General features: G+C 39.3%; 1 long non-coding RNA gene across 1 annotated transcript; it reads left to right on the top strand.

The window, feature by feature from the left end:
* Positions 1 to 12,640: 12,640 nt before the first annotated feature.
* LOC131644779 (uncharacterized) lies at positions 12,641 to 13,976 on the top strand. Its single transcript, XR_009296650.1, has 3 exons — positions 12,641 to 13,233; positions 13,344 to 13,618; positions 13,707 to 13,976. It is a non-coding gene; the product is annotated as an uncharacterized LOC131644779 (long non-coding RNA).
* Positions 13,977 to 15,675: the final 1,699 nt, after the last annotated feature.

Here is a 15,675-nt window from a genome sequence, read left to right as displayed (position 1 = left end):
GCTGGGGACTACCTAAGCAATTCGATCCTAGCCTTTGTTTGTTTCTTTTATTGGGTGTTTCTATGTTTATTTATATGTTTACATCTTGTATATATGTTTGCATATCATGTTTACTTTCCGCATGCATCTGGACTATATTATGGGTCCCCGTGGGGGCCACATATTTTTCTGCTTTGTTTTGCACGTGGGGGGTTTTTGTGAGGTAAAAGGCCCACTACCCAGGCTAGTGACACATAGGATTAGCGTAGATGCTCATGTTGACTCCCGTAGCGCTTGCTATGATCGAGCTTGACATGGGGTACCACAACTAGGCGAGGTTCTTTCATGGAGCACTGTGTCTGGCACGCTTGTTGCCTCAAACACTTTGTACCCCATGGGAACTGTAGACCCTAGTGACCATTAGGGACCACTTGTCCGTGTCTAGACTACATACCCGTGAGATTGGGGTGGGACAGGAAACCTTGACTCCTACATACCATTGCTTCTTCAGAGTTGAGGTCGGACCTTTATTTGGTTTGTTCTCATGGTGCTTGATATTCTGGTATTCAAAAGGGCGTCGAACCTTTGATCCTGTGACATTTGACTTGCACAGAGGTTTTACATCAGTTGTCCAGAGATTGTACAGATGCTACTAAGATTATATGGACCTTGATCCCATGCCTTTGCATCGCATAACATCATTCCTTCATCCACGTCATTTGTGGGGGATCCTAAAGTCTGATTCTAAAAAAAAAAGAAAAAAAGAGGAAATGAAAAAAAAGTAGAAAAACAGAAAAAGATGGGAAAAAAGATACTATATGCAAAAAAGAAAAGAATAAAAGAGAAACGAAAGTGTGAAAAGGCTTTAGGATCCCTTGGAAATGAAACATGCATTCATAATAACATGCATTTCATAGTTCTCTCAGAAGCTTATGGGGGCCCTTTCTTCTCAGATTTTGACTTCAACAACAAAATTGACTTCTCACCGTTGTGCTCGAAAGTTAATGATGGAACAACTCCGTGAGGACTTAACTCAGATGAGGACAGAAATGGGGATTAACCTGAATTAGTGTATGGAGGCTATTCAAGCCCTTGCTTTTATACAAGAAGAATTGAGACAGGTTCTTCAGAGACCGGATGCAAATGTTAATCTCAACACGGGAGAAGGTCTTGTGAATCAGAATGTTAGAAATACTGTTGAGATTCCTATTACTGTTAAGGAGGGAACCCATCATGAGAACAATTTGGAAATTGAAGTCTCCAAGTTTCCGATTATTGAAAAAGGTTCCACCTCTTGGAGAAAAGGTTGAAAGCCACAAAAGGTCGTGACTCCTTCGAGTTAGACATTGTTGGATTGTGCCTAGTGCTTGATGTCAAGAGCTGCAAAGTCATTTATTCTCACTCCAGATAGTTTGGACATGCAAGCCAAAGTGGTAATCATCTCTTGTACATATATGGAAGTTGCTTGGGGCTCCCGATCGAGGGATAAGCAAGACGTACTCTTATCTTGAGCATTGCATCATTCGCGTTGCTCGAATCCCTTAAAGCATTACAAATTCCTGGGTGACTTTGTCAGAATCTTTCCATGTGGTAATCAAGAATGTTCTATACAAGGCTTCTCGTTCTCAAGGTTCTGCTTCATATCTTAGTTGCCTCTTCTCGGAGTTTCCTTCTCAGTGGCCTTCACTTGTTAGAGACAAAAAGGATATGGGAAGATTGATGTAATTCTAATGCCTTGTGCCCAATTACTTCCTGGCTGGTTAGAATCTCAGTTGGTTAAGATTTGTGTTGTGGGTCATCCTTACCACATATAGCTCTCCTGAGTTTGATGACCACACTAGCTTCTTCCATTTATAATGGTGATTACTATTCTAGCATCTATATTTGGGGCTCCCGACCGAGGGATAAGTAAGACATTGTCTATCTTGAGTATTGCATCATTTGCATTGCTCGAATCCTTAAAGTAAGGCAAAATGCACCACTCTTGTACGCCTTTGTTGGAATATTCTTCTGGGAAGTAATCTAAAGTGAGTGGAAGGAACATATGATAATGTTAGGTGGCTACCATGCTGGGGCACCTGGCTATTCAACTAAAGGTGGTAGAACATTCAAAGGCAGAATTCAAGTCCTCGTTGATTTCAGAACAACCACGTCCACTCCAAGAGGTTTTATGCACAAACTGAAGTCTCAATGGGGTATTAAAACTGCAAAAAACATTCGAGAGCAATAAGTCCATACGGAGTCAAGTCTCCTCAACAATGGCATTCATTTAAGATCTTTATTGCATTCTCATTCCTAACTTTTTGTTGTTTGCTTAAACATTGCTAGCATGTAAAAATTTGTTAATTTTTGAATGAAAATCATAATACATTGTTTATGTTTGTCTTGAAGTAATCCTTTCGTTTTCACTCATAAAATGTTTTGGCATTACGATACCAACTTTTACTTATCTTTTGCTTAGGCAAAGAGCGGAGGGAGAATGATGATAAATAAAAATGCAAAATCCCTAATTGTGTGTTTTTGAATAAAACCCTACTGAGGATGTACAGGCATTGTTTCAAATCCCCAAACACCGGAGATATAAGGGAGATAGACCCTCGTTAACCCCTTTGAGCCTTGAAGGAGGAGTTTCTTGTTTTATCAGAAAAAACCCTTATTTTTAATCCTGGGGCAGGGTAGTGTTCATTTAACTTGATCAAGTGTTCAAAACTCACAAATGATATACATTTAAGGATACAACAATGGTTATCCTTCAAAAGGTTGAGGAAAGTCAAAACCGTGATGGTTGTCCTTCACCTACCAAGAGGACAAAAGATGACGATACCACAATGGTAATCCTTCGTCAATCATGGAATGGGGTAGTCGCAATCACTTCCAACGAATCAAAGACAATACAAGGTCACACGACTTGTTCAAAAAAAAAGAAAGCAAAAAAAAAATGATGAAAAAAAGGAAATAATGAAAAAAAAATATAGCAATAAAAAGAAAAATGATGGTGAAAATAAAGCAAAGTCATGTGATAATGAATCAAAAGAATAAAAAGTGAGCGACTGCCATGTCCGAAAGAACCTCATTGATTCATCAACCATCTTAAAATTCCTTGTGAGGGACGAACACTCATGTTGAGTTAACTGAATATAGGAGCGGAGAACATCATGAAGGGGGTGGGCACCAAATAATTTTGAGCCTAAACGAATCCTTTGTTTCTGAAAACCATGAACCTGGCCAAGTTACAACCCCTAAAAGTCCTAATTGAAGTAGGGTTTATTTCGATGACGCACTCCGATGAGATAGCGTTTAGCTGACTCCCAATGAAGCGTAACACATATCTATGTTGGTATTGTATGCCCGTTTTATATTTCATTCACAAGAGGTGGCCACCTCATTTCAAAAAAAAAAAAGATAAAGAAAAGATAAAAAGTTTTTGAACTTCAAGACTAGCATAGGCTTTGCATTATAATTATCATTCTTATAATCAACATTATTTTGCATACAAAACGTTTGCTTAAACATCAAGGAAGTTTCTATGATGAGAATCCATGAAGTGCTTGATCGTGTCAAAGTAAGAGGACTTGAGAGCTCCGTAGAGTAAAAAACAATCATTTCAGAGACTGATATCAAGGGGCATGTTGCCTGAAGACTTCATTGAGCATAGGCAGTAGGTACCTTTGTTGATTGATTAGCAAGAGGCATATGGCTTAAAAACTCTGTTGAGCATGAACAATTGATGTTTCTTTGATTGGTTACCTTGAGGGAAATGGTTGAAGGCTCTGTTGAATATGGTAAAGTTACTCCCTCAGTTTGTTTGATCTTAAGGGAAGTAAATCTGGAGGATTCTAGTAAGACGTATATAATCAGGGGCAATTAATTCGAGGTTTGACCTCTCAAATTCAGCCAATCAGGGGAAGTGATGTCAAGACATCTCTCTCAAAATTTAGTCAATCTGGGACAGTTACCTCGAGAACAATCTTTTGGGAACCATCATTCACTTGTAAAGTGCAGTTGGCCATCACAGAAAGGAGAAGTATCATAATGTTTTTCCCCAACAAGTTACTCTCTCCCTAAGCATAGGAGTTTATTTCTCCTGAGAGTTGATTCCATTCTTCAAGCATAGGAGTTTATTTCTCCTAGAAAAGTCTCTCCCCGAGCATAGGAGTTTATTTCTCCTGGGAATTCTTTCTCTCCTCAAATAGGAGTTTATTTCTCCTCGGATTTGTTCCACTCATCCCATAAAGAGTTCCTTATCCGGATTTCTCATCCCAAAACGGTGAATCGAGGGAATCTCCTCATGTCAAAAATTCTCCAAACAATGGCACATAGTGAGAAGTTAGAAGTTATGCTTCGCTACGCAAGTCAACAACCAGAAGGGGTATCTTGAAAGATTGGCATCCCCACAGAGTTCTCAACACTAAGGGGATTCTCCCTGGTGTTTACCTCTCCCGAGGTCAAAGATGAAATTCAATGGAATATTCCCCGAAGGGACCCCCATGATTTTACTTCTTTACCACACGAATGCCTTTATTTGGCACTTTGCATATAGTAATCATTGCATTCACATCGCATCTACAAAAATGCGTAGCATTTCCATGAATATGGAACATTACGCCATTGAAAAAATTCAAACATGCATCAATGCATAAGCCGGTTCGTGTGTGCTCTAAAGGCACAAAATAATATATCCCCAGAAGAAGTCTCACTTTCTCCCTCTAGTGTGGATTGGGTACAGAGTCATTCCCTGTCAAGATCATTGTATCTATGGTTATTTCCCGTTGGCTGAGCTGAATCGTTTGGATAACCCATACTTTGTGTGTGGCAATTCAAATGATTGTCACTCTTGTAGAATTACACCCCGCCTTTTGGCCTGAGGGAACCATGTAGTTCTTATGTTCCTTAAGTAACAATACCTCTTTCAAAGTCCAGTTTTTACTCGCATCATCTAATAGAGTCTGGTCGTCACCAGTCTTCTCTTTGTACTTACTTTTGTGAGTCCCCTTACTGCCTTTTGCATAAGGGATATCTCTTGCTTCTTGCAAGTTTGCCTTGGTTATTTTCCCGTATGTTGCGTGCAGATTAGAGTGCGAATGAGGGTGGGCATTCAACCCATCTCATTTTTCAATCATTTTGGTAATCATACTTGGTGTGTGGCAACTCGAATGAATGCCACTCTTGAAGAGTACACCCCGCCTTTTGTCCTGAGGGATCCATGTAATTCTTATGCTTCGCAAGCATCAATTTCTCATAAATGTTCAGCGTTTACTGATGTCTTTTAGTCGAGTCTAGTCGTCACTAGTCTCCATGGTTATTTTCCCGTTTGCTGAGTACAATTAGAGTGGGCATACAACCTACTACATATCTTGATCATTTAGATAACCATACTTGGTGTGTGGCAATTTGAATGATTGCCACTCTTAAGGAATTTCACCCCGCCTTTTGGCCTGAGGGATTCATGTAATTCATGTGCTCCGCAAGCATCAATGCTTTCTTGAAAGTCCAATGTTTATTGGCGCCCTTAATCAAGTCTAGTCGTTACTAGTCTTCTCTCAATCAAGTCCAATGATTATTGGCATCACTTTCAAATACAGTGTTTGATAACATCCCCAATAGAGTCTAGCCATTGTTGGTCTTCTTCGGTCAAGTCCAATGGTTATTGGCATCCCTTTCAAGTCCCGTGATTATGGGCATCCTTCGGTCAAGTCTAGTGTTGATTGGTCCTCCCCATTCAAGTCCGGTGGTTATCGGCATACCCCTTCAGATCTAGTGAGTTTTCCAACCCTCGTGTTGTGAAGCCTTTGCTTCCCGACCTTCGAGTCATCAGTTTTCCAACCCTTGTGTTGTGAAGCCTTAGTTGTCCGACCTTCGAGTCGTTAGTTTTCCAACCCTTGTGTTGTGAATCCTTTGCTTTAAGACCCTCGAGTCATCAGTTTTCCAACCCTTATGTTGTGAATCCTTTGCTTTAAGACCCTCGAGTCATCAGTTTTCCAACCCTTGTGTTGTGAACCCTTTGCTTTAAGACCCTCGAGTCATCAGTTTTCCAACCCTTGTGTTGTGAATCCTTTGCTTTCCGACCCTCGAGTCATCAGTTTTCCAACCCTCGTGTTGTCCGACCTTCGAGTCGTCAGTTTTCCAACCCTTGTGTTGCGAATCCTTTGTTTTCCGACCTCGAGTCGTGAGTTTCCGACCTTTTGTCTTGAAGATTCCAACCGTTGAGTTGTGAGTCCTTTGTTTTCCAACTGTTAATTTGAGAGTTCTGAGATTCCAACCATTGAGTTGTGAGTTTTGGGTTTCCGACCTCGAGTCGTGAGTCTTTCAATCTTTGAGTTGTGAGTTCTAAGTTTCCGACTTCGAGTCGTGAGTGTCCCAACCTTCGTGTTGTGGACGTTTGTCATATACTCCCAAAAAAAGTGTCATGCGAATATCACATTGTTACATGTCGAAGCTTGTTAAGCGGAGGCACCCAAAAGAAAAAGAAATAATACAATCATCTGTCACCTGGAGCGCAAATTTTCTGGTACTTTGGTATTTAATCCTCTTCTATCTCGCATGTTCGAAAGGCTAACGCCAATCTCACTTTCAGGTTTAAGACGATTAAATAGGGGCAGCTGTTGCACCCCAAAATTTGCCCACATATTTATTTCTAACTAGCTCAAGCTTCCGATTTCATATGCATCATCTTTCCCTTAGGTCATCTAACACATCATGCATAACTAATCAATACATTTGGCATGAGATCAAGGATCTTGGAAATTGGAGTTTCTCTTTCACTCAAGCTTGATTCATCTGACTCTTCTTTGGGCCTTGGACTAGAGAATTAAAAAAATGTGATTCATGGATCAATATGCCTACTCTCTCTTCAAATCTACAAATGGTGTTATCTAAGAGTCAAGAAGCCGTTGTTGTTTGCAAGTCAATTGTTTCTCAACACTAGAGATATAAATGGACTGATCAGATGATTATGTTTGGTTTCCTTTTGCTAGTCAGGGTACACAATGTTAGGATCAAGATTTCAGTCTCCATCAAATTCCAAGCACAATGTGTGTGGCTACATTTTGGTACATTTGAAAATACGAAGATGTTTCCAAGAGTTGACTTTGATCAACAGAGTCAACCATGGAAGGTTGACTTTCCGATTGAACATGGCATATTACTTCATTGGGTTCTTGGTGCATACAGTGATCCGTTAGAAAGGAAGAAAAGGAAGAAGATTTTGAATTTCAATAGAACTTTCAAAAATTCATGTTGATTACTCGTTGGTGCCTTAGGGATAAACATTTATGTTAAGTACAAAGAAAAATTAGCTTTCATGCAAGAAAAATTAGCTTTCATGCAAGAGTCTATTCAAAGCTACATCAAGAGTCATGCTATTACATCTGTATAAAATTCCAAGAAAAAGAGAACGTATAAAAAAAGGGATCCTGGAATTGGACTTCAAAGCTTCCAAAAAATTCCAACAGGCACCATGTTCCTTCAAACCTTCTTCAAACACCATATGTATGTGTCATACATAACACCATCCCACAAATTGACACCCAGCACCACCTGCATAAAACGCACCCAGTCCAGAAAGTTGATTCAGGATCAGTTCAAAAAGAAAAATCAAATTTAAGCTAGGGGTATTGAGTCAGTGCTAACATAGATAGAAAAGGTCTCGAAGGATAAGGGAGAAACAAAAGTTAACCTGCAATATCAGAAGGCATCAGCTCAATGTCACACCATCCGAAAATAACCATCCATACCTTCACATAATAGCTACACGGTTAACCGACTTACCGCGACCATGACAATCCCTCCACTCCATACACATATCAGTTCAGCCATATGGTTCTGCACCTTACAAATACATTCAGCCCTGCATACAAAAAAGAATAACATCATTACTATTCAAATTCACATACATTCACAAGCCAACAGCAGCTCTGCAGTAATCCCTAACTAAACCGCCCTGCATCATTTCAATCATACCGAGCCCGTTTTCCAGAATCCTACATCAGTTCAAAACAATGCTAGTTCAGTTTCATATCAAAGAAGAAAACTAAAACAGCCAAAATCCACACATTCAAATCAATACATATCATACCAAAATCAGTCCTCCTATAAAACCAGAAGCCATATCCATTCATAAACATACTAAATCAATAACCAGCTCAGCCTACCATATTTCTAACAGCTTGTAAACAACTTCCAACCAACTGTAACTAACAGTTTCCCTAACTAACAGATAACAAAAAAACAGAATCTAACTAACTCAATCAGTCCCTAACTGAATCAATCTCTACCCTCCATTGCTCATAACTAATTTTCAATCCAAAGGCTCTTATCTCCCAATCTCTAACCAACTCAACAACCTTCGCCCAACTATAAAACACTCTTCCCTCCATTTTCAGAACCTCTCCACCCTTCACTTCACTCCTTCACTTCTCATTCTCCACATTTCACACATCTTCCACCATTGTTCACGCCACCTCTTCTCTCTCTCACTCACCTTCACCAAAGCTCATCATCACCATTGTTGGAGTTTCAACCTCTGAAACTCCTTCAGTCGAGCAAAACCTCCATCACACCTTCAATCATCAATCCCATGCTTCCATCTCTCCGCAACTCTCAATCCTTCAAGCCTCACTGACTCTCAACGCTCTACTCTAATCTCACGCAAACAAATCGCAACAACTACGCTCTCAGTGACGTCACTCTCGTGTTCTCATTCTCTCTAATTCACACTCAGACTCAACACAACGATCGAGAATCACAAAATTTTAGAAAAAAAAAAGAAGAAGAAGCAGAAAACGAAACGAAAAGAAGAAGAAAAACCAAAGAGAAGAATGTTTGAATCAGAGACAATGAAGCGAAGAACGCAAAGACGCACCTGAACGGATATCTCTGGTTTTCTATTCATTTTGTTTGCTATTGAAGAAGGCACCGAGCACGTTCGCATATTCAACTTCTACATTATTCACAGCGTTTAGTTCGTATTTGATACTTATCAGAGGCGGGAGATGAGAGGCGATGTTGATTTGTTTCGATCGTTCACGACGGAGATGTGCGAGAGCAGAGACTGAGAGGGTATGAGCGGCGCTGATTTCTTGGCGAGATGATGTTGTTTTGTTTCATCGATTCACGGTGGCAGAGATTTGATCGGAGAGAGTCGGTGAGGGAGGTTGTTCCGGCGCCGTGAGTTCGCGAGTGAGGAGAGGAAGAACGTGAGAGATCAAAGGTCACAAGGTTAGCCCTAAATCCCTTTTTCCCCTTTTTAATTTAATTTCTTTATTTATTTTTTTATTTGATATTAAATCTGTTAATTAGAAGACAATTAAAATCTGAGAATCATATGGATCACAAGTTGTTTGGGCCAAGAACGAATTGCCATGTAGACCCCTTAAGCCCATGCTACATCTTTTTGTGCAAAAATCTGGGATGTGAATACAAATTCTGAACAAAAACATATCCTTGGGCCATTGATTAGGGCCCTGCGTCCAGAGTTATCTGCCACACCATAATTTCAGTTTAACAACCCCCTGGCTCACACTTAATTGGTATATTTTAAGTTTTACTTAGTTCTTTTTACTCTACTTTTTAGATAATAAAAAGCATATAAAAATATCATAATTTTCTCATTAGATTTTTTAGGTAATAACAATAGTTAGAATCATAATTTTTGTTTGATTTTTAGGTAATAAAAAATGACATAGAAAACAATAAAAATACTAGTTTTAGGCTTAATAGATTTTTAATGCAATTTTGACTTGAATTAGAATTCCCTTAACACATACAAAGCTCATAAAAATAGTAGTATTTTTTAGACTAATTTTGTACTAATACTTGAATTGCTTCTCTTATGCTTTTGTATCATTTTCATGTTATTTTTGTATAATTGTTGTGTGATTTTGTCACTTGTTTTTTGGTCATATTTTTGGCCTATTTTTGTAGATATTCACATAACATTAGGCGTAGTCATTTCCCTTAGACTTTTAGAATCGATTCCATTAACATCTATATTAGGACTTAGACTTGTAAATGACAATTAGGTTAGAAATTAGGCTAGTCCCCTCCTTTTCATTTCTTTTTCTTTTCAACACTAAAACACTTAATAAATATCCAAATAAAATCCCTTTAAAAAATACAAAGAAAACATCTAAAACATTAATAAAAAAGTGAAAATCATTAAAAAGGGAATGGAAGCTTGAATCTCCCTTGCTTTAGGGAATCATTCGAGTGCTTGGATCTCCCTTGCTTTAGGGAACCATTCGGGCGTAAGTTCCCAAATTCTAAAAGACACAAACCAAAGAGTAACTCGAGTTTCCCTTGCCTTAGGGATTTCCTCGAAACACTCAAACTCTCTCCTGTCTCTCGCCCTCGTGGCATTCTTAAGAACATGTTGAATCCATTCCATAACTAGGCGTATAAGTCTCCAAAGGTCGAGCATCGTGGAGTGCGACTTTAACCTCTGTTCAACTAAAAAACACAAAAACATAGAAAATATTAAGCCGAACTACGGTCGCTCTGATTCCTGAAAAGGATACGTAGGCATTGGGTCGCGGGGCCTAAGCGAGCACACTTGTAAATAATTCCTTCTTTTCCCCGTATTTCTTTTGCATTCATTCGCATTTAGGTTTAGACATAGATACACCCTTTAGATAGAAACAAACATAGGTGGATACCATCGAGTACGATGGGCGTGAGGGGTGCTAGCACCTTCCCCTTGCGTAACCGACTCCCGTGCCCTGTTCTCTGGTCGAAAGACCTTGTTCTTGTTCTGAGTTAGGTTTCCTAGTATTCCTTTCCCTTATGGGATAAATATATTAGTGGCGACTATGATCCATTTTTCGCGGTAGCGACACCCCGTTCAAGTCCGGTGGTTATCGGCATACCCCTTCAGATCCAGTGAGTTTTCCAACCCTCGTGTTGTGAATCCTTTGCTTTCCGACCTTCGAGTCTTCAGTTTTCCAACCCTCGTGTTGGGAATCCTTTGCTTTCTGACCTTCGAGTCGTCAGTTTTCCAACCCTTGTGTTATGAATCCTTTGCTTTCCGACCCTCGAGTCGTCAGTTTTCCAACCCTCGTGTTGTGAATCCTTTGCTTTCCGACCTTCGAGTCGTCAGTTTTCCAACCCTCGTGTTGCGAATCCTTTGCTTTCCGACCTTCGAGTCGTCAGTTCTCCAACCCTCGTGTTGTGGATCCTTTACTTTCCGACCCTCGAGTCGTCAGTTTTCCAACCCTCGTGTTGTGAATCCTTTGTTTTCCGACCTTCGAGTCGTTAGTTTCCGCCTTCCGAGTCATAAGTGTCCCAACCCTCGAGTTGTGGATGTTTATCATACACTCCCCTAAAGGGGCCTGGCAAACCAATCTCTTGCACTTACCTGTTGCGAATAGGCATCGCCAATTCTTCTTTCCATCGAGGAAATCCTACGGGAATATCATGTTGTTACCTGCTGAAGCTTGTTAAGTGGAGGCAAACCCAAAATAATACACCCATCTTCTCTTCAGGGCAAATTTTGATGGTAGTTTTGGGTATTCAATCCACTTGCACCTCTCATGTCCAGAACTTGTGTCGTTCATACGTTCAGGTCCAAGGAGATTGAATAGGGGCAGCTGTTGCACCCCAAAATTTGCCCACATATTTATTTCTAACTGGCTTATAGACTTTTGTATTCATCTGCATCTTTCCATTAGGACATTAACATAACTCATGCATTCATTAATCAATAATCTGGCAAGCGATCAAGGATTCTGAAGGACTAGGGTTCTCTAGGGTTTTGAGGTTCTCCTCTTCATCCAGAGTGATCAAGCCACAATGACATCTTCGTCAAGATTTCTCAAGAGCACCAAGCGCATATGGTCTCCTCAAGGGTTCAAAGATCAAGTTCCTCACTCTTAACGATAATAGCAAATTCTAGGGTTCACTCGCATCTGCTTATTCAGTCTGATATGACCTTTGGCGTGGGTTGTCTCTTAACCTTGAGGGTTCAATTAGATTCCATTCAACATTCAAGGGATTTCAACTGATTCATTTATGATACAAGTCTATGCCTTTTGTTAAGCAAGAATTGGGGGTTACATGTCAGTACTAGAGCATCATGCCAAGTTGGAAGGTTATTGGTCTTAACTTTGACTTCTTGGTCAAAGTCAACCATGGAAGGTTGACTTTTGACCAAAGTCCACCTCAAGCTTGTTTTCATTTATATCTCATGGGTGTTATTGATTCATTTGAGTGTGGCAAGATTGAAGATGAGATGAAAAGACTTGAATGTCCAATTGACGCAAGTTAAGAAAAAAGGAATAAAAAAGAATTTCTTTACAATATTCATTCACTATTCCATGACAATGTTAAATCCAATCCCCCATGAAATCCATTTACAGTACCGTTACCACAAAGAAAATAATACAAAAAAAAACAACATATAAGTATCTAGTAAGTTTCATCAAGCTACATACATGAATACATAACTTCATCCAAAGTCATTCAATTTCATTCCTGTTCAAAGTTACACCATTCCAATTGGAGCAAGGTTTATTCAAGAATTTGCGTTAGGCCAAAAACGGGTGGCATGGGCTGAAGTTGGGGTATACAGCAAGTAAATTCATGAGAGAAGGCCCAATGATAAGCTGATCCATGGATTCATAATTATTTGTTCAATTATGATTCCATTTTAATGTCAATTAAGGGCTCATATCATATTCACATTAATTACAATAAAAAACGTCAATAGAAATTGAAGGAATTAAGAAAGGGATTAGGTTACAAACGTGTGACCTTTGGAGTTCTTCTCTTCTCCCTCTCACGAACAGACGGCAGCCGGAACTCACCTTGCGACTCCGATCGACATGGCCTTCTCATCACCGAGGTGAACAACATAACTCAACCATCTCTTAACTCGGCTGAACTGCGCGACTCGACCTCCACCTTCGGTGATACTTAAAGACGTATACCTCTTCCAACCGCCGTCGTCGACCGTTCTCAACCTCTACGCTGATAGTTCTTCAAATTGGCTAACAAAACTAAGAAACCAGATTAATCCAAGTATCCATCCCCTTCTGCCTTTCGATTGTTCTGCAATTCTTCTTCTCCTGCTCATACGCTCCGATTTGATTTTGTTGCCTCCGCGATGTTGTTGTTGTAGAAGAGGATCGTTGTGGTGTTGCGAAGACGTTGACGTTGCTTCGTGTTGCTGTTGCGTTGCGCTTGGAGTTACATTTGTGAAGGCTGTTGAAGACTGTGAAGAACTTGTGCTGATGCGACTGTCCACTGAAGAACAGAGCAAAGGTTGATGAAGACCGAAGGATAAAATCAGTATTGAAGCATAAAGCTAATTGAAGATTGATGATAAAGATTGATTTCATTGCATCTCACAGTTTTTTTTATGCAAATTTCAGATGAAGATGAAGATTGATGGAGAGTTGATGAAGAGAGTAGAATTGTGTTGATGATTTGTTTGGTGAATGGTGCAGTAATTGACGGATTAGACTGAGGGAGAATTGAAGATTTTCTACTATGGTTCTATCGATTGATGAAGATGAGGTGATGATGAAGATGAGGTGAGAGAGTTTGGTTGAGAGAGGATGAACATGATGAATTCTGAGATTGTTGATGGTGAATGGACCAGAAATTTGTTACCTTCTGTTACGAGTCTTTCTCTGATTCTGTTATGGTGAGTTCTCTTTTTTGTTATAATTTTTTCTCTAATATTTTCTGTTAGAAATCACATGCTGAGCCGGTTTCGGTTTTATGGGATCAAGTTTTTTATGCAGGGTGCTGGCCCCCTTTGGTTGATGTTTCGGCGGGTCCGGTTTGTATTATCAGCAAGGTTGATAGCGTGAGGTGTTATGCAGAATTTTGTTGATAGAGCATGAAAGTCTATTCTTTTTTTCTAATTTTTGTCATGGATTTGTAATATGGATTGAACTTTTGTAATGAATGGACACTCCTGAATATATTTTTTTATATTGGACAATGTAATGGTTGATGATAAATCTTGAACACCGAATGGACTTGAACTTTTTGTAATATATGAACCTTTGTGTATTTGCATTTAGATTTTGAATGATGATTAACACGAAGATGTGTAGAACTTGAACAAATGAATGATTGAGTGAACATGAATAAAATGGCATCAATACTTAGAATGAATCCTTTTGATGAATAAACATGTGCGCCTTAGCTCTATAACGTGAATACCAATAAATCCTTGCGGGCACCAAATCTTGACGTCCTTAACAAACTTGAATTCATAGCCTCGAGAAATCATTACTGGATCCACTCCTTTAGACGAAAACCTGTCTTTAGTTATCAAACCGCAAGTGACTTACACTTCAAACAAATCATCAGTTTGAAAGACAATGATGCTATTAGTTATAATGAACCCACGTGTAATATATCATGTCTTTACAAAAACACTTCTTCAACAAAGGACTTTAACATCACCACAAGGCTTTGAGAACTCCCTTGACGAAGATAAGAATTGAAGCACATAAGATCATTTCGACATGAAGTCCCATGAATCTCAGTTGAATTAACGATTACAGACACCATGTATAAGAACCATAGTCCTTTTGCCCTTGATGAATCTTCATAGAGGAAAACTTTGTAGCTTTAGGAGAGAGAAGTCCACCATAAACGACCATATAAAAACCCTAGTTTCCAAGATCCTTGATCTAATGCAAAGTTATTTGATTAATGAATGTATGAATGTTAGATGGCCTAAATGGAAGATGCCTATGAGTGTGGAGCCTAAGCCAATTAGAAATAAAATTAGGAGGACAAATTTTGGGGTGCAACATTATGTTCTTGTATTATATGTCCTATTTATTCCTTTTGATGTGTGATACATTCTCTAGTCTTAATATATGTTGCATCATGCATTTAAATTAACAAACATTTGCAAAATTGGAAAATAAGCAAGCCTAGGTCGACCTACACATTCTACAGGTCGACCCATACTGAGAATTTTTTTTCAAAATTTGAGGTCTGTGCGTCGACACAAGACCTGATAGGTCGACGCATCGCGCGAATTTTTCCAATTTTTAAAAAAAATTCTGATACAAATGAATGGATATCAAAGGTCTTATCTCATTCCTATATTCTCCACAAGAAAACAGCCTCCAAAACCCTAAAAATAATTCACTCCCAAAGCAACTCAAACCTTCATCGATGACCTCAACAAGACCAACCAAGTGAAAGTTAGTTAAAGGAAGTGGCTCTACTCAGCGAAATGATCTGGTAACTCCTTTATCTCTTCTCTCTGATGATTTAGTTGAATCTTATTTGGTAGATTTTAGTAAGAGAGGGGTTATCAAGCAATTTATAGTTCATAGGCAAACCATAAGAAGATTGCACTTACCAGAAGTTGTAGATCTCTTAAGGTTTCAAAATCTGGAAATGTTTTTGGAAATTGATCATAATTACAACGAGGATTTGGTGAGAGTGTTCTACAATGGGTTACAAGGCACTTTTGAGGATCCCTCTTTTAAGTACAAAATGGGAAATCAAGTGTATTCTGTCAACTCTAAAATTTGGAAGGATGCTAGACTGTTTCCCCCAAGTCCGGTGGCCGTCAAGATAACCGACATCCGCCATGTTGCTAAACACAACTATAGGGTGTCCTTGAACTCCATGCTAAAGCGCCCTTATCTTGAAAATGTTGTTAATAGCAACTTCTTTCCAAAATCGGTCACTACGGGAGTCCTAAAGCCACTTGATCGTATCCTA

This window comes from Vicia villosa, linkage group LG1, assembly GCF_029867415.1.
Source record: "Vicia villosa cultivar HV-30 ecotype Madison, WI linkage group LG1, Vvil1.0, whole genome shotgun sequence".
NCBI lineage: Eukaryota > Viridiplantae > Streptophyta > Magnoliopsida > Fabales > Fabaceae > Vicia > Vicia villosa.
This window is presented reverse-complemented; position numbering and strand designations above follow the sequence as displayed.